Raw genomic sequence first — 26,610 nt, forward strand, 5'->3', positions numbered from 1 at the left:
GCCTCTGTGCAGATAGCTCTTGCCTCCTACTAGAGATTTAATAGGTTTTGCAGCAGGCCCCTCAGCTCATTCCACATGGAAGTCTGTATAGACAAGAGCCTGGGTGGTAGGCCAGGATGGATTCAGGTACAACTAACATAATTCATGATGGCAGGAAAGATATGAAGAATGTTTCTGCAGAGCAAATAATAAAGAACCAATCAACTGGGGAAGTCATTTTGATATTCTCTCTGTCGAAAGGATAGACTGGGTATGTGATGACGACAAGGATAACTGTCCATATTTACAGGTTTCAGAGTAGCAGCCGTGTTAGTCTGTATCCGCAAAAAGAAGAACAGGAGTACTTGTGGCACCTTAGAGACTAACAAATTTATTAGAGCATAAGCTTTCGTGGACTACAGCCCACTTCTTATACACACATACAGAGAGCATAAACAGGTGGGAGTTGTCTTACCAACTCTGAGAGGCCAATTAATTAAGAGAAAAAAAAAATTTTTCTCTCAGAGTTGGTAAGACAACTCCCACCTGTTTATGCTCTCTGTATGTGTGTATATATATCTCCTCAATATATGTTCCATTCTATATGCATCCGAAGAAGTGGGCTGTAGTCCACGAAAGCTTATGCTCTAATAAATTTGTTAGTCTCTAAGGTGCCACAAGTACTCCTGTTCTTCTTTTTGTCCATATTTAGCTTTTTAATTTTTAAAGAGAGGCCAAATGGACAGGTTGGACAGATCAGGGGAATGGGAACATAGTCACTGGTCCTGAGCTAAGCCAATAGGTCAAAGCTGGGAAAGGTCAGTAATGGCCAAAATTTGTTACCTCCCAACCCTAGTACAATGCACCTATCAAATGTATTGCTGTCCTTAATCAGGTCTTGCACAGACCAAAGAATCCCATCAAACCTAGAATTTATTTATCCAGATCAGGATTGAAGTACATCGATTGTCTACGGGAAGCAGGCAATGTCACTTCTTGTGCTATAAGTTGGCAAGTATTGTATAAATAAAAAGTCCCCCAGCACTTCTGCACAACAGGTCACAATTCAACTCTCCTGCATGGTAGTCTATTGTATTGTACTGGCAATAAGTCAGATAATTTCTTACTGTAAAGGTCTACCAAGATTGAAAGACTGTTTTTATTTCATCTTTCCGATACGGAATCCAACAAATTAAAAGGAAGATCAGCATCACTGATCATTTAATTTGCAAGAAGATTAAGAAATTAAGAACACTTAATTTGCAAGTGATGGTTTCCAACATTTTACACATATTTTTCAAACTTTTATTCTGTATAAATTGGATTTTACTGATTGAAATAGATGTGGGATGTTTTGCTGCCAATAAGAACATTTTAATAACTTGTATGGCTGGACAAGGCATTTCTCCATTATAACCAGATCAGTGAGGAGTCTGGAAAGATGTAGTCTTACAGAGTCTACATCTTGCAAGACCATATATACTTTCTAAGCTGATGGGAAATTAATATGGTCTCTTTATTGGAATGGAAAAGGGATTTCAATTTAACCTTGGGCTATTTCCCTTTCCAAAGAAACTGCATGAAGGCAACAATGAAAAATTGTAATCTCCTTAAAGGATAATAGGAGAGAGTTCAGCTGGAGTTTATAAAGCATCTTAGTTAATGGTTCATTTTAATAATGACAGGTCTATCCACCCAAACTGGCAAACCCTGATTTTTCAGAAGCTTATGACTCAAGATTACTTGTCTTACAGCACAGAAATGGAGTGGCATAATAAAAATATTCAAAGCAATCCCCCCTCACCTTTCTCGATCAGTGTGGACAGTTCCGCCATCCTCTCCGTCACTCAGGTCCAGAACCCAGGCACCTTCTTGGACTCAGCCATTTGTCTAAACCTCACATCTAAGCTGTGTCTAAATCTTGCTGATTCTTTCTGCATAATTTCTCTAAGATAGGAACTCTCCTATCCATCCGCCCAACTAAAACACTCCTCTCAGCTTTCATCATCTCAATCTCAGTGACATCTTCTTCTCCTGCCTTTCTCATATCCATTTAAAATGTTGCTTGAAAGATCAATTTCCTAGCTCATTGCTTTGACCTCTCTCAGAGATGACAGTGGAGGGCCTCATTTTCGATCACATCAAACATAAGCTACTGGTCTCCATTTTAAAGGCCTTTCATGGTGTATTTTCACTCTACCTATCATTTCACATGCTACAGAGATGGTGACTCTGACCTCCATTCTGCCCCAGTGTCAGCCTTCATCACCCACTTGTTAAATTTGCAAACAAGTACCTTTATGCTTTCTCCCATGCTGCCCCTTATGCTTGGGGGGGAACATCCCTGTAAATATCCTCAATGCTCCATCATTCTCCTTCTTTCAATTACCTTCTTAACTCTCCTTTCCCATGATGCCTACAGAAAACTTGACCGCAGCCTATCATGATGACCAATATCATCTCATTGTTTTCCTGACTGCCTCATCTGTTTGTATCCACCCATTGTCTCATGTCTTATGCTGTAAGCTCCTTGGAACAGGGATTGTCTTTGCTCAGGGTTTGGACAGCACCTTAATGCAATGGTATCCTTGTCCAGGTGTGGGGCTGCTAGGTACCGTTGTAAAACAAATAATTATTAATAGTATAACAGCCCACTTGCCATCCTCTGAAAAGGACAATTCACCTGATGCACCTCTGCAAGTTACCTGAGATCTTGAGGAACTACACTTATGATCAGAGAAAGGGCCAAATTATTCCTAATTCAAAGAATAATGCTACATTCTTTCCCACTGAGTGAACATTCCCCTGGCCTTAAGAAAATATGGTCAGAATCCCCTATAGATAGGGATTAACTTCTCCTTTTCACTTAAAACAGCCTCATGATTTTCTGCAGCTACCACTATCCCACACCGGTATTTAGCGAGGATCTTCAATCTTTGGTAGCTCTGCTCCTTACTTTCACTATTACATGGGCATCGTGAGATGCTTACTAGATTTATTTTAAGCTTTTCAATTGGAAGGCAAGTATGTGCTTGTCCCAGACCATCGGGCTAGATCTGATGTGAAGGAAAAAATCTTCTTTATGTTTTAACATCTCCAACCTAATACTTCCTGAAGTCCCAAATCAGAATAATAGATTCCTAAGCCAGAAAGGACAATTGTAAAAACAACAAGGAGTCTGGTGGCACCTTAAAGACTAACAGATTTATTTGGGCATAAGCTTTCGTGAGTAAAAACCTCACTTCTTCGGATGCATAGAGTGAAAGTTACAGATGCAGGCATTATATACTGACACATGGAGAGCAGGGAGTTACTTCACAAGTGGAGAACCAGTGTTGACAGGGCCAATTCAATCAGGGTGGATGTAGTCCACTCCCAATAGATGAGGAGGTGTCAATTCCAGGAGAGGAAAAGCTGCTTCTGTAGTGAGCCAGCCACTCCCAATCCCTATTCAAGCCCAGATTAATGGTGTTGAATTTGCAAATGAATTTTAGTTCTGCTGTTTCTCTTTGAAGTCTGTTTCTGAAGTTTTTTTGTTCAATGATAGTGACTTTTAAATCTGTAATAGAATGACCAGGGAGATTGAAGTGTTCACTTACTGGCTTATGTATGTTACCATTCCTGATGTCCGATTTGTGTCCATTTATTCTTTTGCGGAGGGACTGTCCGGTTTGGCCAATGTACATGGCAGAGGGGCATTGCTGGCACATGATGGCATATATGACATTAGTGGATGTGCAGGTGAATGAGCCCCTGATGGTGTGGCTGATGTGGTTGGGTCCTCTGATGCTGTTGCCAGAGTAGATATGGGGACAGAGTAGGCAACGAGGTTTGCTACAGGGATAGGTTCCTGGGTTGGTGTTTCTGTGGTGTGGTGTGTAGTTGCTGGTGAGTATTTGCTTCAGGTTGGGGGGTTGTCTGTAAGCGAGGACTGGCCTGCCTCCAAAGGTCTGTGAGAGTGAGGGATCATTTTCCAAGATAGGTTGTAGATCGTGGATAATGCGCTGGAGAGGTTTTAGCTGGGGGTTGTATGTGATGGCCAGTGGTGTTCTGTTATTGTCCTTGTTGGGCCTGTCCTGCAGTAGGTGATTTCTGGGTACCCGTCTTGCTCTGTCAATCTGTTTCCTCACTTCCCCAGGTGGGTATTGTAGTTTTACGAATGCTTGATAAAGATCTTGTAGGTGTTTGTCTCTGTCTGAGGGGTTGGAGCAAATTCGGTTGTATCTTAGAGCTTGGCTGTAGACAATGGATCGTGTGATGTGTCTTGGATGGAAGCTGGAGGCATGTAGGTACGTATAGCGGTCAGTAGGTTTCCGGTATAGGGTGGTGTTTATGTGACCATCAATTATTTGTACTGTAGTGTCCAGGAAGTGGATCTCTTGTGTGGACTGGTCCAGGCTGAGGTTGATGGTGGGGTGGAAATTGTTGAAGTCCAGGTGGAATTCTTCAAGGGCCTCCTTTCCGTGGGTCCATATGATGAAGATGTCATCAATATAGCGCAAGTAGAGGACCGTCTGTTTAACACAGGCCATAGAATTTCTCCAACATAATTTCTAGAGCAGATCTTTTAGAAAAACATCTAATCTTAACTTAAAAATTGGCAATGATGGAGAATCTACTATGACTCTTGGTAAATTGTTCCAATGGTTATTTATCCTCACTATGGAAAATTTTTGCCTTATTTTCAGCCTGAATTTGTCTAGCTTCAACTTCCAGCCATTGGATTGTGTTGTACTTTTCTCTGATAAATTTTGAACAGCCCATTAGCAAAGATTTGTTCCCATTACAGGTACTTTTAGACTATAATCAAGTTACCCCTTAACCTTCTTTTTAAGCTAAATAGGATCTATAGGCATCTCTCAAACTTTCTTATTGGCCATGGTTCTATTTGATCCTACAATCCCTAACAATTTCCTTATAGCGCTGGGAGAAACTGGGAAAATTGACCCAGAAGCTCATTAGAAGGACACCAAATGGAATCTCTGATCATCACATTTCTCATAGCAAAATACAGACTTCTCGGGAACAGAATGCAGAACTGCTGCTCTCATACTGAGACAATTTCAGCCAACTACTCCAATAGGGTATATACAGATTTCAATGTGGAGCAAAATTTTGAACCAGGAATAAAATTCCTTCTTTTAAGGTTTAGCTCTGGGTTAGTAAGAAAGCAGTGGGGTGAATAAACTTCCTGCCCCTATTCAAGCTATTCCTTTGCACTGCCTTCTTTATTTTCCTTGGCCAGTTGGAACCATGGAGTTTGTCATGATAGATAAGGTTGTCTCTCTTACCAAAACTATTTAGTAAAGGCCACTCTTTTAGAATAACTTGCAATATCAGATTTACCTGCTTAGCATTATCTTGATCTGCTGTTGTCAGAACATCTTCATCTTTCACACCTGGAAAGGAGGAGGAATCATTATTGTTTGGGCTTCTCCCTTCAAGGAAGGCCAAACACCTATTAACTGACCTATTCTAGATTTTGTTACTTTGTGATGAGATAGTGGGGTATACAAATAGAAGGGTTATAACCATGTGTTACAACTCAGGGCCCTGCAAATCTGTAATACACAGCAATCCCAAATGGGGAAATTCAGGCTTAAGAGGCCTCAGGACTTTCTGATGTCTGCTTACTCAGTATGGCAGCGGCATCTGCAACAGTCGGTAGGGGATGTGAAATCTCCACAGTATTATGTGATTACCATGATCTGGAATCAGAACCATTATTAAACATTGAAGTCCCTCCACCGTAAACAAGTACAACTTCAAGTTAAAACATTCTTGTACGTAAAGTCCTATAAGTGGGAAATGATTTAGTTTCATTCTCTGCTGATAAACAAACAGATTATTTTAGATTTAAAAACAGACAATTCTACTTATTGGGGAGAATAAAGGCACATTCTCTCCCTCCTGTTTTATAAACTCCCATACGTTTGTACTTACTGTGCACAGGCCAGTTTGTGCCATAAGCACACGTACCTATTCTTGCTTTTAGGTACAACTGTTAACTTCCACCCTTCACCTATCCTCTCCTTCCTTGTAGAAATAGTCTGACCTCAAAGGACTCGGGTCCTAGATAAGAAATAACAGGAAAACAAAGCCTCTCCCACATCCACTGGATCTCTTCTGAAGAGATGTCCACACATTAATTCCTTAATATAGGACTACAGGGGTCTGGTTCATCACTGCGTTACTCAGTCTTCACTGGAGTTACAGCAGTGAACTGGAGTAGCACACTGGTGAGCCAAGGCCCAGGACTTTGCTGCTTGCTTTCCTGATTAATTAAATTCAAGTTAAAAAAAAAAATCCTAAAATGTGGCAAGTAAACATCTCAGTTTTTCCTCAAGTTTCTTCTTTATTCAAAATCATTCACTGAATGGCTGAGTGAGTCTTAGTCCAGTGTGGGGTTTTGAGCAGTTCATTACAAGCATTCAAAATTCCAACAGTGTTGATTAGACATATGGGATACATGGCACCCATGAGTCTTGATCTCACTTACATTGGTTTTATACCAATTTCACTGACTTCAATGGAGTTATTCTGAAGTTACACCAGTGGTCAATATGAATTGGGGGCCCAATCTGTTGCCTAGTGATGCCAATCAGAATCTGTCCGTTAACTTCAATGAGCGATGGATCAGGCTCCTAATGAGCACAACTCTCAGACTCAGGCTCCACAGGATACCGTTACAAACTCCAAATTTGCTTTGGCCAATAGTGTTAAATATTCTTGCCAGTACATCTTTTTAGGAATGTATTTGCAATTCTTTTGTTCTTATTTTTTGCAAACAGTTAAAACAAATTCATTTCTCTCTTCCATTTCCATCAAACCCATTGGTACATTGAGAAATGAGCATGCACTCAAAAGCATCAGTTGTTTTTTTTAGTGGTCTCTGCTCGAGGCTCATGGGAACTAGATTCTTCACTAGTTGCTCAGTTCACCAATGCTGCAGACGGTGTAACAGTTCTATTGTGTTTAGTAAGCCAAGAAGAAGAAAAAATCATTATTGTTAGTTTATAAACAAAACTTAATCACCTATCATCAATTGTAAAAAAGGAGTAAATATGTTGTAATTTATTCTAATAGGTTTGCACAAAAAAGCAATTAAACTAATGCAGTTTGACTTGTGTTCCATTAATAATGTACCCAATCATTACTACATTGTTTGAAAAGACTATATGCAGAATATTGTCTTATGGACTAATTTTTTTCTTGCAATTAGTTGCATACATTTGCTGACAGGCTAATTTATATTCAATTGCTTTAAAAGCAGAATCATTTTGTATTTAATTGCATTTGGTTGTAATCCATCTGCTGACAAATTTGTGTGTTTTGCTATTTATTTGCAAATGCTTTCCTCCACTACAGCATGATCAGTCATACGAGTTGAAATATGTTTTTGACAATATAAATACCACAGGGTAATTAAAGGCCAGATGTATGGCTGGTGGGAACAACTACTCGCTGCAATTCTATCTCCCCAGTTGAACTTTTTATTGATGCTCTATAGAGATTGAATAAAAATATGATTAAAATGCAATTCTATGGCTTCTTGTTTGTTCTCAACAGCTGCAGTAGGTGAAGGTCATAAGTGTATCAAACTATTTGGAAGGAGCAGCAAATTAGTTCTTTGATGCACTTTGCATTTTACCTTTTGCTGTTTGCTTAGGTTCTGGTTAGCGTCACAGTGCCAGGTTCAGGAGCAATTCTACATTCAAGTCGCTGGAAGTACAGTAATAGGCAGCCTGAGCAGCCTGGGCCCACACTTCCTCAAAACTCCTCTCCTGCTGGATTCAATATTTTGGAAAATCAGGAGAATTTTCTAAAGGGAAATAAAAAAAATTGTGGGTTAAATCTGGGGCAAAGGAAGAACTTGTACAGCAAGAATGGCAGGCCAAATGAAATGAATCCCATTAAGGGACACCGTCACTGTTCAGAGGTCAACACACATCTGGATGGCAGGTACACTGGTGTGACACTGGAAAGTTTGGCTTGATCACCAGTTTTAGTCTTGTTGCTTGCGGTCCTAGGTGGCAGTGGCTGAATGAGCTATGGATGCAGCCTCTGGGGAGAGTACATAGCATCATTCAGCGGCTACTTCTCTGCCTCACTAAGAAACAGTGCTGATGGGCTCCAAAAATAAGTCCTTTCTAGTACTCCTTGTCCAGACAGCTCAGGCCATAATGCAAAGCTGAAGGGAGTGTTTAAACTGGGGAGTTGGCGAAAGATCTGACAGACTCCAAGCCTCTCCACCTTCCATTAGGGAGACAGCAGCAAGGCTCAGGAAAATGCATACTGACCAGAGAGATGTGTGTTGAACCTACTTGTGCTAAAGAGACACATTTGTTCTTTAAACAAACCAGTCCAAGACAATCACATCTGGATACAGTGCAGTGGTTGCTGGTGCAACAATGGAGCCATAAGTTATAAGCCAGTATCCAGCACAGGCAGCTGCTGGAGCTATGGATCCAATCTACACATGCATAGTTGAAAGCGTGGGGAATACAAGGAATGTGAAGGAGCTCTATACATGGGGCAGCAGCCCTTTGGTGTGGTCAGAGTAACTGATAAACAAGGCTTTGTTCAGGAGCAAGAGTGTGCCCTTACTCTTACAACTGCTTTGCCAGCATGAGGTGGGAGCTCAGTTACTATTGCTAGCTATGTTTGGTAAAGTGCATTTGAGAATGGGAGCCTGGTATGGCCCTAGAGGAAGGACTGCATTCACCATGTCTCGCTTTACTAGGTTCCTTTTGGTCATTTAACCCTCTGTATCATTATGGTTTAACCATACTGAGCTATATAGTGAGAAAGATGGATAAGGGAAATTATTACGATTGACTCCTGTTTCCTTAGGGTGCTTGGAGGAGCTCAGTGAAGCAGCAGCTAGATGACACCGGGCTGCCAAAATGGGTCTGGTTTGTGGATAAAATTTACAACACGCACAACCTTCTCCTCCATACATAGAGTTGTTTTTACAGCTATGAAATTGACCTAGAAGCCATGCTCACTGGTCACCAAGGAGAAGTTCTGTGTGTAAAGATGAATGGCTACAAAACCTTACAGATCGTGGTTATATTGACTTGTACTTGAGTTAAGAGGAGTACTAAGTGTAGCTATTGAACGACTGCACTTCTTAGTGGTAGAAAATGTGGATTGTAGTACGTAGCACTGGGCCTAGCATCACTACTGCTACTCCACACTAAATGGGTAATTCAGCTGACATATCCCAGTTGTTACTGTCAATTCTGCATGGAAATGCAGAAATGGTTTATATTTCTTACTGAATTCAGTCCAGTTCACTGTAAACACATGGAATGTTTATGACTGCCAGTGTTTTATGTAAAATGTGATGCTTGTGCCACTCAAGTATTGGGTCAGAGTATTTTATTTGCATTTTGTTAAAACCAGGCTGATCCTAGCTGGCAGTTGCCAGTGGTGCTTTCAATTGTATCTAAACCTCAGAACCACTCTTGAAACCATACAGTCATAATAGGATAAATGAGTTTTGTACCAGGACTTAGGCCTTCTGCAAACACAAAAGTTGCACCAAATTAAATATATAGGTGTCCTTGTGGGGACACTCTTAATCAGTCTGAATGCCTTTTTAAATCGAGTTTTAGCTTGCATATTCCTTATCGATCCTCCCCGGTATAAGTCAGTACAGCTCTGACTTCCTTGCAGCTCAGCAGATTGAAATCAGCGTAGTATCTGTCTCAAAGAGGGGATGGAGTGTGGATCTGCAGAGGCAATATATTCATAGAACAATAGTTATTGGTTAATATCCTTTCCACCTGGGCACAGAGCCCAGAACATGCAATAGCAATCTTTAGTTCAGATCAGAGTGAATAATTTTGCCTCATGTGTTAGGCGCACCAGAATAACTAGGCATAATGCAATAGGATGAGGATGGATTGTCAACCTCAACTTTAAATTGCCTGGCTTTAAGTGGTTTATGTTGCAACTAGTATCTGAAAGCCTGTGCTGGTGCACGAGTGTGGCAGTTGTGCCAAGTAATCCACCATCTGTGCATTTCCTCCCCCTCCCCTCGTACAACCAATGAAATTGTTACATACAAATTAGCTGCAAAATAAGTGTGATTGGTTGAGTTACCTCTGCTATCATAATGGTCTAAGATTCTTGGCATGGCATAGATACATGCCTGCCGTTGCACAAGTATGAGTCCAAATGGCTGAGAACTTAAAAAATTGGATGGTCACAGCTCACGAATCCCGGTGATGACTGAACATGGTGATATGCTGAACAAAAAGAACTCTCAGCTGTGCTTAGATCTGTTTCTATTGGTTCAGATGGACTCAGACATTCTAGCTGCAAAGTGACACACAGGCAGGTGACAGTCCTGGAATCTTATGATATAGATTTTTACAGTCATTTGGACTCACATTTTATGAGAATTCTATGTGCGCATCAGAGTGATAGCTGCCCCACCTGCTGTGTCTTTAGGATATACGGAAAAAAAGGTTTGACTTATTTTAGCCTTATAACGTTATTGCTATTATTATTTGTATTACAGAAGTGCCAAGAGGCACCAGCTGAGATCAGGATTCCACTGTGCTATGCCCTGCACATACACACAGTAAGCAACAGTCCCTGCTCCCCAAAAGTTTACAGCTCAAAAGCCAAGGCAAAGGAAGTAGCAGCATCCCCATTTTATAGATGGGGAATTGAGGCCCAGTGAGGCTAAATGACTTGCACAAGCCAAACAGGAAGTCTTTTGGCAGAGGTGAGAATTGAACAAAGATCTCTGCAACTCCAGGGAAGAGTATTAACAAGACCAGCGTTCTTCTCTGGATGTTAGCAATGGATCAGATTTTGACATCCTTATTCATGCTGAGTAATGCATTACTCCATGAGTAAGCCCTTTGGCCTCAATGGAACTACTGGTAGAGTAAGGTCAATGTGAGTAAAGATGGCAGAATCGGACTCTCAGCATGGTTTCACTGAGAGTTTTGACTCAGGGATGCATAAACTGTCTCAAAGATTGAAACACAATCAGCTTAAGTGCCTCTAGGGCAGGGAATGTGCTCCTACTGCTCAGTTTAAACTGGTTTAACAGAAATAAAAGATACCAAATTATTTTTTTAATATAAAGCTCTTTATAAGACAATGTATGGAGGGTTTTTATAAATTCTTTTTCTTTCTACTCAACTTTGGTAGGCACCGATACATATCAGTTTTTCTCAGCCTCCCAGTGGGATTGAATTTAATCTTGCAATTACCACATTTTCAGACAAACCGTTTCTGACTTTGGATAAAAGACCAAGGTCAAATTAGAATTCTGTTTCCTCACATTTTAGGTTGATTTTTTTAAAATAGTAACTGAATTACTACTTCTTATGAGTATTAAGAGCTGGTAACTGTACAGGAATATTGAGAGACCAGGCATATATAAAAATATCAATTCTTTTGAAATGATTTAAGCACAAATCATATTTAGATAACAGCTTAAGGCTAAAATAAATGTCTAGAAAAAGGATTTCTCCCCTTGCCACTTCTCCCCCCCAACTTTAGGAATCAAATAGGGGTCTACAATTATCAAAGAAGCCTAAGAGATTTGAACATCCAGTGCCCTTTGGGGAAATCTTAGCCAGAGTTCATCTCCCCTCATTATAGACTGTAAAGCTCCCTTTATGATATGCATTCTTGGATAGGACTGTACAACAATCCCAATGAAGCACTGTAAAGAGACAGTCTGGAGGAATAGCAGATGCTTTGTGTGGACAGACAAAAGGAGCTGGATAGTTATTCTCTGAAAGAGTGAGGACTTAGCCGAGTGAATAACTCACAATGAATAACTTATATAATGATTTCACCTTTTTCTATTTTGTTTGGGAAAAAAAACACACAAAAACTAGCAATTCTCAGATGTATTGGTTATGTAAACATACTCCAGGGCATCTTCATCCCATAATTTCTCGGTTTTCAAGCAGTTATTTTATGGTTGCTGTGATGGCCAGTTCCATCAGTCTTTCCTCTGCCCTCAGAGGGAGTTATACGGAGGTCGATTTGTTGCACAAACTTCAAATTGCATGTTTGATTGTAATATTTGTAATTCATGCCATGTTGGTTAGGTACATAAGTCAGCCAATCGGGAAAAGGAAACAATACCACATGACCTACATAGCTAACAAGGTTTGAAATGTGAACTTTGTAGTTGGATTTATTATTTTGTGTTACCGTAGCCCCTAATAATACTAAGAATAATACGGTTCCCTCTCTGTGTTCAGTCTAATATGGTTTAGTTAGGGTATTTAAATCAACAAATATATTAGAAAACAGCACCACAATATCTCAGATCAATTTATTTTTTCCCTGTGATCATCCTAAACAAACTGCTTTAGGAACCCCTCTCTCACTCTTGCAGATTGGGGCCAGATCCACAAAGGAATTTGGGCAATTACATCCAGCCTTTAGGCGCCACCAGCATTCACAAACCCCCCGCTCTGCTGCCACCTAAATTTTTAGGCACCTAAAATCACTTGGCACCTAAATATCACTGTAAAAGTTCCCTAAGTTTCTGCCTCTGCACATGAGCAGGCCTCACTGTAGGCATTCAGACACCAAAGCAGCAGCACAATCCTCAAACTAGAGGGCAATAGGCCCACCTATCTCACCTGCGGGGCCTGATCTGGTAGGCATGGTTAGAGCACACTTAACCAAATCAGAGCCCAGGCAAAATCTTGGGGAGTGGAGGGGAGAGGAGGAGGAGGTGGTGGTGCCATCTCCCTTGTAACTTATAGCCCAGTTGCCTGCATTTGCACTTGCATAATCCTTAAAGGCATAAGGGGATAGACCGGCATCTAGATAGGCTTATGTGTAGTGCTGGGGAGGAGCTGGTGGTCGTGGTACATGTAGGTACCAATGACATAGGGAAGGGTAGGAGAGAGGTCCTGGAGGCCAACTTTAGGCTGCTAGGTAAGAGATTGAAGTCCAGGACCTCCATGGTAGCATTCTCTGAAATGCTTCCAGTTGCACACGCAGGGCCAGTTAGACAGGCAGAACTGCAGGGTCCCAATGCATGGATGAGACAATGGTGTAGGGAGAAGGGGTTTAGATTTATTAGGAACTGGGGAAACTTTTGGGAAAGGGGGAGCCTATACAGGAAGGATCGTCTCCACCTAAATCAAAATGGAACCAGATTGCTGGCACTTAAAATTAAAAAGGTCATAGAGCAATTTTTAAACTAAGCGCTGGGGGAAAGCTGACAGGTGCAGAGGAGCACGTGGTTCAGTCATCCCTTAGAGGAGGATCTATAAATGGAGATTCCTAATATCCTAATAAGGAGGAGAGGATGGAAGGTGATAAAATACAGGTAGGAGCTGATAAGAAACAGTCAAATGAAAAAAAAGTCCCATTCAATTATATACCGTAATGGCAGGCAGCTAAAAAGTGACAAGTTTTTAAAGTGCTTATATACCAGTGCTAGAAGTCTAAATAATAAGATGGGTGAACTAGAGTGCCTCGTATTAAATGAGGCTATTGATATAATAGGCATCACAGAAACTCAGTGGAATGAGGATAATCAATGGGATACTAATACCAGGGTACAAAATATATTGGACAGACAGAACAGGTCGTGCTGGTGGGGGAGTGGCACTATATGTGACAGAAAACATAGAATCAAATGAAGTAAAAATCTTAAATGAACCAAACTGTACCATATAATCTCTATGGATAGTAATTCCATGCTTGAATAATAAGAATATAGCAGTAGGAATATATTACAGACCACCTGACCAGATGGTGATAGTTACTGTGAAATGCTCAAGGAGATTAGAGAGGCTATTAAAATAAAAAACTCAATAATAATGGAGGATTTCAACTATCCCCATATTGACTGGGTACATGTCACCTCAGGATGGGATGCAGAGATAAAGTTTCTTGGCACCTTAAATGACTGCTTCTTGGAGCAGCTAGTCCTGTAACCCATAAGAGGAGAGGCAATTTTCTTGATTTAGTCCTCAGTAGAGCAGAGAATCAGATCCAAGAGGTGAATATAGCTGGACCGCTTGGCAATAGTGACCATAATATAAATAAATTTAACATCCCTGTGGCGGGGAAAACATCACAGTGGCCCAACACTGTAGCATTTCATTTCAGAAAGGGGAACTACACAAAAATGAGGAGGTTAGTTAAACAGAAATTAAAAGATACAGCACCAAAATTAGAATCCCTGAAAGCTGCATGGAAACTTTTTAAAGTCACCATAATAGAGGCTCAACTTAAATGTATACCCCAAATGAAAAAACATAGTAAGAGAACCAAAGAAGAGCCACCCTGGCTAAACAACAAAGTAAAAGAAGTAAAAGACATCCTTTAAAAAGTGGAAGTTAAATCCTAATGAGGAAAATAGAAAGGAGCATAAACTCTGGAAAATTAAGTGTAGAAATATATTTAGGAAGGCCAAAAAATAATTTGAAGAACAGCTAGCCAAAGACTCAAAAAATAATAGATTTTTTTAAAGTAAATCAGAAGCAGGAAGCCTGCTAAACAACCAGTGGGGCCACTGGACAATTGAGATGATAAAGGAGCACTCAAAGATCATAAGGCCATTGTGGAGAAACTAAATGAATTTTTTGCTTCGGTCTTAACGGTTGAGAATGTGAGGGAGATTCCCAAACCTGAGATATTCTTTTTAGGTGACAAAGAAGCTTCTTTCACAGACTGGACTCCTTCCTAGTCTGGGCCAAATCCTTTCTCCTGATACAGTTCTTGTTAGTTCCAGCTCAGGTGGTAACTAAGGGATTTCTCATGACTGGAACCCTTTGTTCCAATTTCTTTCAGGCATCTTTTGGGGGTGGAGAGGCCATCTCTTGAGCCAACTGAAGACAAAATGGAGAGGCTTTCAGGGCCTTTTATATTCTCCCTCTTGTGGGGAGAAACCCCTTTGTTCTTCTGTGCAAAGTCACAGCAACAAGATGGAGTTTGTAGCCATCTGGGCAAGTCACATGTCCATGAATGATTCAGCTTTTTGCAGGCTGACATCATTGTTTACATGTTAGTTTGAACGTTCCCAGGAAAGCTCAGATGTGGACTGGCATCTCTCAAAGTCCATTGTCAGTTAAGGGTTTCTTGATTGGGCACTTACTGAGAACAGTCCTTTCTCAAGAAGCTGACCAAATGCTTCACTGAGGCTACTTAGAATCAAACACATTGAGATACAAGTACATAGCCAATATTCACAACTTCAAATACAAAAATGATACACACAGACAGCATAACCATAACCAGCAAACTACAACCTTTCCATAGACACCACACTTGACCTCCTCTGTACAAGACCTGGTGCAACCATAGGACCCTGGTTGCAATAATGATCTATACGATCAGAGTTCATGTCAATAATGTCACAAAGGTTTTGGAACAAATTCATAAACTAAACAGTAATAAGTCACCAGGTCCAGATGGTATTCACCCAAGAGTTCTGAAGGAACTCAAATCTGAAATTGCAGGACTACTAACTGTTGTCTGTAACCTATCATTTAAATCAGCTTCTGTACCAAATGACTGGAGGATAGCTAATATGATGTCAATTTTTAAAAAGGGCTCCAGAGGTGAGCCTGGCAATTATAGGCTAGTAAGCCTGACTTCAGTACCAGGCAAACTGGTTGAAATTATAGTAAAGAACAAAATTGTCAGACACAGATGAACATAATTTGTTGGAGAAGAGTCAACATGGTTTTTGTAAAGGGAAATCATGACTCACCAATCTACTAGAATTCTTTGAGGGGGTCAACAAGCATGTGGACAAGGGGAATCCAGTGGATATAGTGTATTTAGATTTTCAGAAAACCTTTGACAAGGTCCCTCACCAAAGGCTCTTAAGCAAAGTAAGCAGTCATGGGATAAGAGGGAAGGTTCTCTCATGGATTGGTAACTGGTTAAAAGATAGGAAACAAAGGGTAGGAATAAATGATCAGTTTTCAGAACAGAGAACATGAAATAATGGTGTCCCCCAGGGGTCTTTACTGGGTCCAATCCTATTCAACATATTCATAAATGATCTGGAAAAAGAGGTAAAGAGTGAGGTGGCAAAATTTGCGGATGATACAAAACCACTCAAGATAGTTAAGTCTCAAGCAGACTGTGAAGATCTAGGAAAGGATCTCTCAAAATTGGGTGACTGGGCAACAAAATGGCAAATGAAATTCAATGTTGATAAAAGCAAAGTAATGCACATTGGAAAACATAATCCCAGCTATACATATAAAATGATGGGGTCTAAATTAGCTGTTACCACTCAAGAAAGAGATCTTGTTGTCATTGTGGATAGTTCTCTGAAAACATCCATTCAATGTCAGCAGTAGTCAAAAAAACCAACAGAATGTTGGGAATCTTTAAGAAAGGGATAGATAATAAGATGGAAAATATCATATTGCCTCTATATAAATCCACGGTACACCCACATCTTGAATACTGCGTGCAAATGTGGTCACCCCATCTCAAAAAAGATATATTGGACTTGGAAAACTTTCAGAAAAGGGCAACAAGAATGATTAGGGGTATGAACGGCTGCCGCATGAAGAGACATTAATAAGACTGGGACTTTTCAGCTTGGAAAAGAGATGACCAAGGGGGGATATGATAGAGGTCTATAAAATCATGACTGGTGTGGAGAAAGTAAATAAGTGTTATTTACTCCTTCTCATAACACAAGAACTAGAGGCCACCAAATGAAATTAATAGGCAGAAGGTTTAAAACAAACAAAAGGAAGTATTTTTTCACACAACGCACAGTCAACCTGTGGAACTCCTTGCCAGAAAATGTTGTGAAGGCCAAGAATATAAGAGGTTCAAAAAGAACTAGATAAAAGTATGGAGGATAAGTCCATTAATGGCTATTAGCCAGGAGGGCAGGGATGGTGTCCTTAGCCTCTGTTTGCCAGAAGCTGGGAATGGGCAACAGGGGATAAATCACTTGATGATTACCTGTTCTGTTCATTCCCTCTGGAGCATCTGGTATTGGCCACTGTCATAAGACAGGATACTGGGCTAGATGGACCTTTGGTCTGACCCAGTATGGCCATTCTTATGTTCTTATGGGACTACTTTAAAGTACTTTTGCACCTGTCTTATCTTGGGGCCGCTCTGCACTAAACCAGCAGGCAGCATAACTTACAGCAGCCTAAGCCAGTGGCCAGCAGCAGCCATTCCAGCCATGTGGTATGAGGCCTGTATAGGGATGCCCCACCCATACCCACTTTTCCTCAGCCACATCCCCTCAGCTGACAGCCACGAGATTGTGGTGTAGGAACTACTACAGCAGTTTTGTGTGACAAGAGAATTACCATGTGCAAGGGGAACCTTCCTGTTGTGAGATCTAATAGGTGTGGGACTGCTTTGCCCTAGCAGAGTAGTGCAAGGCAACTTTATGTATCAGACAAACAGAGCCCAGATTGGTTTGTTTTTCAGATTAGGCCTCATACTACCTCTTCAGTGGGGTGGTTTGATTGTTTTCATACCCATGTTACTTAGATTGGGCCGAATTCTGCTATTAGGAACAGCTGTGCAATACTATTGAAGACAGTGAGGCTGCAATGATGTAATGACAGAATTTGGCCTAGTATTTGTTATAGCCAATAGGCAGAGTCCAGCTGCCCAGGAAAGGTTCAGGCAGACTTCCTGCAATCTATGCTTTTCCTGTTGAGCAGAGATGTGCTGTATCACAAGCACAAACAGCTAACTTTTCCTCAATATCCATGATAACACGAGCATGAGGGTGAGGGCCCATGACCCCAGCTGTTACTGAAAATGTCCTACTGCAACTAGTCCAGGCACATGTGTGAAAGCCCCAGCAATTGTCTTGAGCAATGTTCTAACATCCTTTCCTGGACTCCAAACAAACAACACCTGAGCACAAGCACAAAGCCTGTAAGTACAGTCTTTTCTCTCACTCCTATTTCCAATCCTCTCCCTCAGTCAATCCACCCTTTCATTCCCTCCTTTCTCCTGTAATAACAGCCTGGGCGTCTCAGAGAGGGGCTGGCTACCAAAGCAGCAAAGCAGTCAGTTGAACAGGAACAGCTCATTGCCATTTGGCGCTGCCTTTTGTAGGCGGCACCTCCCTCCCGACCAGCTCTTTGCCTGTGCTGTAGCCGTCCCCCTGAGAGCTGTGCAGAAAATGGAATTTCCAGTTTACAAAGGATTTTTGAAATTTGTTTTAGTTCTGAATAGGAACAAGGCTCCCAAATTTTGATATTGTCCGAGAGAATATTCCAAATAAAACATTGCTGAACCCAGTTTATCAAAAGGTTTTGTTTTGATTTTGACCTTCTATTATCACCTATAATGCAAAATTTAAAAAATCAAAATGACAGGTCATTTTGAAAGGAAAAAGTGAAACGTTTCTAGCAAAATGTCAAAACAGGATGTTCCGATATTGTTGGAATTTTCCCCTTTCCCCTCCTCAAACTAAATCTCAGGAAAACAAATCAACAAGATATTGCAAAGCATTTCAATGTTGGCAGAATATGGCTCAGCTGAAGTTCTTCTGACCAGCTGTGGTCATGACACTGACCAAGAGATGGAAGGAGACCTGCCACTTGATGGCTGAGATTGCCATACTGCTCCCCCAGCACTGCCCCACAATCCAGGACTCCTTGTCAAAAAGAATGCAAAGATTCTTTGATTCCCTGAATCTTGCAGATGTATTCTAATTGCTTTTCATATACATACTCTCTCCACATTACTCAGGCACTAGTTCACAATCAAATGTGTAACTGTAAAGGTGGCCTGCTACTGATAAAGTTCTTTACGAACATGATGAAACCTTCCCTTGTAGAGTCAGCTAACTCCTTTCTCATTACCTCTAGCTACAAACTTTCACATCTATAGAAAGGCAAATTTTTATCTGCTCCCAAAATAGAACATAAAACAAACTTCCATGGCTCTGATATAGAGTCATCTTGAGGATGCTTTTCAGCAAATCCACTTGACTTAAATGATTTCAAACCTATTTTGTAATTATAAAGCCATTTTGCATCCCTTTGAAATAATTTCTTAAGCTTCTTCCGCATCAGTCTTGTAAATCTAAACTAGTATTAACCAAAACAGTTACATAATTCTTAATTTGACAATCTCTATAGTAGTGGTGGGATTTTGCAGAAGTGCCTGAGTGATTTAGGAGTACAGGTTCCATTGACCTGGGAGCACAAATCCAATAGGAAGTCACTCTGCCACTTTTGAAAAATCTCACCATAGATTAAGTGCAGGATGGATCTAGGCCATATCGGCCTAATGCAAGGCCTGTTAGTCAAACAAAAGACTCTGCTTAGATTTTAAGGCCACAAGGCATCATTATGATTATCTAGTTTGACCCCATCTGATATCGGCCCTACAGCTTTGCCCTGTAATTTCTGCATCAAGCCTAATCATTTGCAGTTGGTTAGATGGCAGTTCTCAACATGGGGGTTGCAAGCTCAGACATATCACCAACAGGCTTCAGGGCACCAAACACCCTTCCTTTGTTTATGGCTAGATGGGAGAATGGTACCCAGTCTCTTATGTAAAGTTGGGGCATGGTATGGAAAAAGGTTGAGAAATATTGTATTAGACCATCTAATTTAGAAACATCAATGGGTGTTCAATGAAAACCTCATTAATTAGTACTATATTCCTTTCTGCTTGATTGTGCTGTCTGAGGAACATAAGATTTTTTTAATAAAAACCTTCACTTTATTGTCATTTTCAGTATTTAAGGCAAGCAGGTTTTCTTTGAATATAGTGTAGCATAGGCAAAGGGTCGCCTCTAAGCAACCCAAAGTTTCTATTTAAAATCACGTCATGAGTTATCGCCCCACGTGGACACCAATTCAAACACTGTTTCAGTGTCTGATTCACACACACTAGGCATGGCCGGTCTGTTACCAAATAAAGAAACGGAGGGGTTGGAAATATGCTCCTGAATGTGCCTTCTGTATGCGTTTCATTCAGAACTCAAGAGCTTTTGCATTTAGTCAGAAATAATATTCAATGAATTATAAGTGTCATGTAAAATGGATGGAAATAAAATCTATGTACTTGGCTGATTTTTGTAGCTTTTCATGTCTGAAACGCAATATAATTACTGCTACAGGGCTTTGAAATCAGAGGGCTGGATCCTAAACTGCTGTAGATTGGCACAGGTCCACCGCAGTCAATGGAGCTATGTCAATTTACACCAGTTGAGTATCTGGCCCCTAATATACCACACAATAAGCATGCTCTTTTCCCTCTGCAAAAGAGGCTGTACAATTATTCACCAATCCCATCATCATCAATATTTGCTTTCACGATGCAAGTTCACAATAAAGCCCTCAAAGTGATTCCGCCTCTGGTTCTTTTTAAGATGCTGCTTATCTCTCTTTTTTTTTTTTTTTTTTTTTTAAACAAAGGAAAAAAAAGCTAATAAAGGATTACATTTCTCCTAAGCAAAATCCTTAGCAGAAGGAAGCATTCAAAGATCTTCCTTTGTGTGAGCCGGCATTTACTGATCACTGTATTGTTTTGTGCTCTGTTGCCTATTGTGAATTTATAACAGACATGGGACCAGACCACAGCTTCCCCTGCATCTAGAGACTAGTGATTTGGGAAACTATTCAACACAGACTGGCAGAGTTTCTGAGTAAGGGAAGAGTTTTGTTTTCAGAGGGAGGCAAGGTCCTTCAGCCAGGCAGAGGATCATGGAGATGCAGCCCCTTTTTGTACTCTCCTCTAGCTTATGCCAAAGCTATGAAGAGACTTGGCCCTAACCCACTTGCTCCCCCTCCAAAGGAAGTAAAAGTTGCATCGCTGGGAAATTCACTAATTAATTATATATTAATCTGCTACCTCAACTCTGACCTTCCACATGGTTTTTCCCACTGGAGGGCATGCTAATGCTGATAAAATTTCTGCTTATTGACGTAACTGGTTGCTATGGAAATAATATCACAAACAAGGGATTAAGGATCTGAGGGGAAACAGTTGAAATATTAAGAGATTGTGTTAATGCCGTTAGTAACAAAGAACAAGACATGAGAAACAGAAAAATATATTTAAGTGGTAAAATGATTCCAAAGTAGTCAGTCAATTACAGTTTTCCATATCAAACACTCTAGATCAGTGGTGGGCAACCTGCGGCCTGTGGGCCGCTTGGGTAATCCGCTGGCAGGCCACCAGACAGTTTGTTTACATTTGCACGGCCACCTGCCGCTCCCAGCAGCCATGGTTCACTCTTCCTGGGCAATGGGAGCTGCGAGAAGCGGTGCGGGTCACACTTTATAAAACAACTTTAATAAAGGATTAACAAATTATTAATGGATGTTATCAAGATACTACCAACATTAGGTGGTACGTGTGCTAGATGGTTATAAGCACATCAATAGAAAGTGTAATAAGTGGTTATAAGCAATCTACTTAACTTTTGGATTCTAATAATTTATTAATCTTTTATAAACAGAACCTTAATATAAAATTACTTTAAAACCTACAGTTTTATGGACTGTTTCATTTCTTTGCTTTGCTGTGTACTTTAAAGCCCTTCAGTTCATTAGGGATGGATATGTATATACACAGCTGTTTCTGGCTTTTGGCCTACCATTTTGTTACATAGAATCATAGAAGATTAGGGTTGGAAAAGACCTCAGGAGGTCATCTAGTCAAAGCAGGACCAACCCCAACTAAATCATCCCAGCCAGGGCTTTGTGAAGCCAGGCCTTAAAAACCTCCAAGGATGGAGATTCCACCACCTCCCTAGGTAACCCATTCCAGTGCTTCACCACCCTCCTAGTGAAGTAGTTTTTCCTAATATCCAACCTAGACCTCCCCCACTGCAACGTGAGACCATTGCTTCTTGTTCTGTCATCTGCCACCACTGAGAACAGCTGAGCTGTATCCTCTTTGGAACCCCCATTCAGGTAGTTGAAGGCTGCTATCAAATCCCCCCTCATTCTTCTCTGCTGAAGACTAAATAAGCCCAGTTACCTCAGCCTCTCCTCATAAGTCATGTGCCCCAGCCCCCTAATCATTTTTGTTGCCCTCCACTGGAGTCTCTCCAATTTGTCCATATCCTTGCTGTAGTGGGGGGACTAAAACTGGACGCAGTACTCCAGTGGCCTGACCAGTGCCGAATAGAGGGGAATAATCACTTCCCTCGATCTGCTGACAATACTTCTACTAATGCAGCCCAATATGCGGTTAGCCTTTTTGGCAACAAGGGCACACTGTTGACTCATGTCCAGCTTCTCATTCACTGTAATCCCCAGGTCCTTTTCTGCAGAACTGCTGCTTAGCCAGTCGGTCCCTAGCCTGTAGCAGTGCATGGGATTCTTCCTTCCTAAGTGCAGGACTCTGCACTTGTCCTTGTTGAACTTCATCAGATTTCTTTTAGCCCAATCCTCCAATTTGTCTAGGTCACTCTGGACCCTATCCCTACCCTCCAGCGTATCTACCTCTCCCCCCAGCTTAGTGTCATCCACAAACTTGCTGAGAGTGCAATCCATCCCACCATCCAGATCATTAATGAAGATGTTGAACAAAACCGGCCCCAAGACAGACCCGTGGGACACTGCGCCTGATACGGGCTGCCAACTAGACCAAGCCGTTGATCACTACCCGTTGAGCCTGACGATCTAGCCAGTTTTCTATCCACCTTATAGTCCATTCATCCAATCCATACTTTTTTTAACTTGCTGGCAAGAATACTGTGGAAGACCATATCAAACACTTTGCTAAAGTCAAGATATATCATGTCCACCACTTTCCCCATATCCACAGAGCCAGTTATTTCATCACAGAAGGCAATCAGGTTGGTCAGGCATGACTTGCCCTTGGTGAATCCATGTTGACTGTTCCTGATCACCTTACTGTCATTTCTCCACCACTAGCTGAGTCCTGGAGCCTCTACCACTGTTTTAAAACATCACATGGGCTTTTAATAGAGTTTTATCCATCTCCACCAGATGAGGCTCAGACGCCATTTCCTCACATAACTTGACCCTCTGCTAAACTCCAGACAGTCAGTCACTCACATCCACGTGAAATAAGTCAGTTACTCTTTTTGTAGCAAACCTAGGAAAGGCCAGATTTTGATCCCTTAGGAGTCAATAGCATAATTCTCAGAGGAGTAAAATCAGGCTTGGTATTTTTAAGACCTCCACTGAGAAAGTTCTATTAGAATGTGATATAAATATATATAAGCAATTGCTACAGATGAAACCCTTCCTCTGTCATATACACTATGTGCATATAGGGTAATATGTCAATTTGCTTTATCATCATTAATGTCATTTTATCATAGCTTACTCTTTAGCACAATAAAGCCACAGCTTCAGTGATGAAAACCTCACTCTTAGCCTTGTCTCTTGTTTCAACAGGAAAGCTTACTCAAGGAGGACTAATGAAAATTATAGCTATTTATCCACCAAAGCTATGAAATCATACATTATGATTCCCAAAGTGCTGGGTTGCTGTACTGTGACAAATAGAATTGTCTCTGACGTACCCTTGAGTGAGAACAAGCATGCACAAAGGAAACTAGTATTAGAGATTTATTTCTCCCAACCATTTAGTTGCTAATAGAAGGAGTTATAAATAAAGTTTAACATTTTCAAAATATCAGTCTGGCCTCTGGTAGGCCCTAGTACAATAGAGATTGCTAAATACTGGTGTTAAACACAGAACCATTCAATTCTACACACAGTTTCAGAAATAAATAAAAATTGATTAGCCCTGATCGGGGCTTGCTGGGGTGGAGAGGTGGCAGGGAGGAAGAGAGATTTCCTGCCAGCTGTGGTTTTAAAAGAATTGCCTCTACAACTCCCTCTGTAGATAGAAAAACGGAGCCTGTTCTTACAGCCCTGGAATACACTAGTAGAACTCCCCATAGGCGTGCGCAGCACATTTCATTAGGCCCTAATGATTAGGGTGTGCACCCAGGGAGCCCACCCAAGCCCCACCCCCATCCCGATCCACACCCTCCTACTTCCCACCCCCTGACTGCCCCCCTCAGAACTCCAACCCCCCCTGCTCCTTGTCCCCTGACTGCCCCCTCCTGGGACCCTGCCCCTAACTGCCCCCCAGGACTCCACCCCCTATCTAAGCCTCCATGCTCCTTGTCTCCTGACTGCCGCATCCTGAGACCCCCCCACTGTAACTGCCTCCCTAGGATCCTACCCCCTACCTGTCCCCTGACTGCCCTGACCCTTAGCCACACCCCAGCCCCTGGACAGACCCCCGGGACTCCCATGCCTATCCAACCACTCCCTGCCTCCTGACAGGATTCCCAGAACTCCCAACCCATTCAACTCCCCTGCTCCTTGTCCCCTGCCCCCCCCCCCCCCCCCCCCCCCTCCCCCCCCCCCCCCCCCCCCCCCCAGGACCCCACCAACTATCCCACCCCCCCTGTCCCCTGACAGCCCCGACCCCTAGCCACACCCCTGCCCCATGACAGGCCCCCTGGGACTTCCACCCCTATCCAACGCCCCCATTCCCTGTCCCCTGACTGCCCCCGAGACAGTCAGGCCCATATCCGACCTCCCTGACCTGGCCCAGCCCCCTTACCACGCCATCACTCAGAATAGAGTCCCTACCAAATCCCACCCCCTGGACATCCCCTTGACCAATGACGTGATGGCAATTACGGGGCAGGCGCAGAGAGCGCCAACCAAGCTGGAGTGCAATGGTGAAATAGCGCTATGACTGACGTAAGTCAAAGGTCACGTGTAGCGCTGGGGAGGCAGCAATTGGCTGGGCGGGCCCGGGAGGGGGAGTAAAGGGGGTCTTGGTAGCAGCATGTGGTTCACTGTGTGACACAATTACAACAACTTTGTGCAGCTGCTGGGGAAGTTTGTACAGGCAACAAATACACCCTGCGCAGGCGAGGGGGACCTTGTCACCCCAACTCATAGGTGCTGACTTTTGGTTTTGCCGGTGGGTGCCCCATCCTGGCTTCACCCCCTTATCCAAGGCTCCCCACCCGCACTCCACCTCTTCCTGCCCCATCCCCCTAGACCCCCCTGAAAACCTCCTTCTTGCAAATTCCCTCCCCTAAATGCCTCCCACCAGCTGCTCACTCCTTTCTGCCCCTCCTGCCTTAAGAGCGAGGTATGGGTGCTGGAGGATTACTCTGCCAGTTTTGAGGGGAGGCTATTTTTAACATTTATACCCTTTCATTCTAGTTATTGAAAGTGTGTCTATCATTGGTATCTCCCCTTCCTGATGTTTCCCAGTTCTTGCTCTCCACCTCTGTCCCTTTTCCCATCTCTCTCTGCTCCCCATTTCCTGGTAGCTCTGTTTAGCAGCTGCTCCCACCCACCCACTCAAAGCAGCTCTATCTCCCCCGAACTCCACCCCCTGCAGCCAGCCTAGAAACTACATGCCCTGACACAGAGAGAAATTTAATTCAACAGCCCAGCATAGAAATGGCCCATTCATTCAGCCTGCTGTGTGGCTGCTGTGTTGTTGCTCCAGCTCTTCCCAATTCCAGGGCTGCAGCCCTCCCCCGTTTTGACTCCTTCACACACTCTACAACTTTTGTGGGAGGGGAGCCCCTGGTGGGACCATGGCCAAAGGCAGGGGAGTAGGGGCCAGTTGCCCACTCCACCGGGCTGCAGCAGCCCAGCACCCTGAAGCAAGAGGAGCTCAGATGTCCCAAGGTGAAGCAGGGCAGCATCTCCTGACCTGAAGCTGATACAGGGAGATGGATGCAAGGGAAGGAATTCCCCAGGGGCGGGGGGGGGGGGGAGAAGGGGAATCCAGGGGAAGAGAATCAATCCTTCCTTACACTGGGAGGAGGGGATGCTGATCGGTGGGGGAGGGCATAAATTTCCTCTCGGAGGAAAAGCCCCTCAGGGAGGCTTGATCTGGGTGTGGGGGAGGGGAGACAGCTTTGAGCTGGGCAAGCATTACTTTCTCAGGTATAAGGGAACCGTAGGAGTTGGAAGCTCCCAGAGCCTGCATGGGAGGGGGCTGGGCAGCATCTAGGTTTGGGGAGGCTGCTCATTTGCAGCTGGGGCTGGAGTGAAGCCCCTCTGGACAAGTAAAGAAGGGGGAGGGGGAAAGCTGTTGGCCCCAGCCCAATTTCACTCAAAAGACACAAGGAAGAACTTTTCTTAAAGGAACCACGTCCTTTGGTTTGTCCCCCTGCCCAGCACTAAGGGGGTCTGCAGCTGGTTTCTCCTGAAGGGGAGCACAGGTCCTGGGGGAAACACCAGGGTGGGCTGAGACTGGCTGGCTCAGTCCTTGAGAAAGCCCCTGGCCCATACACCCCCCAGCAGTCCCCTGGAGCCAGCCCAGAAGCTGCCTGCCCATCTCCCCCCAGCCCCCTGCTGAGAGGCTGCCCACCCCTCTGCAACTAGCCCAGAAGCTGCCGTGCCCTGGCTGCTGGTCCCCCCTAGCCCAGCTCCCTCTACCCTGAAAATTAGAAAGACTCACTCATCTCTGCCTGTAGTCTCCGAGCTGCAGTAGGGGCAGGGGAAACAGCTGATAGGCAGGACTTCGCGCCAAACAGCTGATTGGCTGCAGCCAGCCAAAGTGCTGATGAGGGCTGCTGCAGCATGCTAAATAGCTGATTGGCAATTGCCAACAGCTGATCTCCCCGGGCGTGCTAAGCAGCCTCCTCCTTGTCCTCCTCCCTGCTCTGAGCCTCCAGCAGGG

General features: G+C 42.9%; 1 long non-coding RNA gene across 1 annotated transcript; it reads right to left on the reverse strand.

Moving 5' to 3' along the window:
• Positions 1 to 5,084: 5,084 nt before the first annotated feature.
• On the reverse strand, positions 5,085 to 26,439 carry LOC117883274. Its single transcript, XR_004647225.1, has 5 exons — positions 26,389 to 26,439; positions 7,631 to 7,801; positions 5,923 to 6,051; positions 5,614 to 5,687; positions 5,085 to 5,378 (listed from the first exon to the last, which is right to left on the reverse strand). It is a non-coding gene; the product is annotated as an uncharacterized LOC117883274 (long non-coding RNA).
• Between the last annotated feature and the right edge of the window lie 171 nt (positions 26,440 to 26,610).

This window comes from Trachemys scripta, chromosome 9 (genome assembly GCF_013100865.1).
Source record: "Trachemys scripta elegans isolate TJP31775 chromosome 9, CAS_Tse_1.0, whole genome shotgun sequence".
In the NCBI taxonomy this organism is placed as follows: domain Eukaryota; kingdom Metazoa; phylum Chordata; order Testudines; family Emydidae; genus Trachemys; species Trachemys scripta.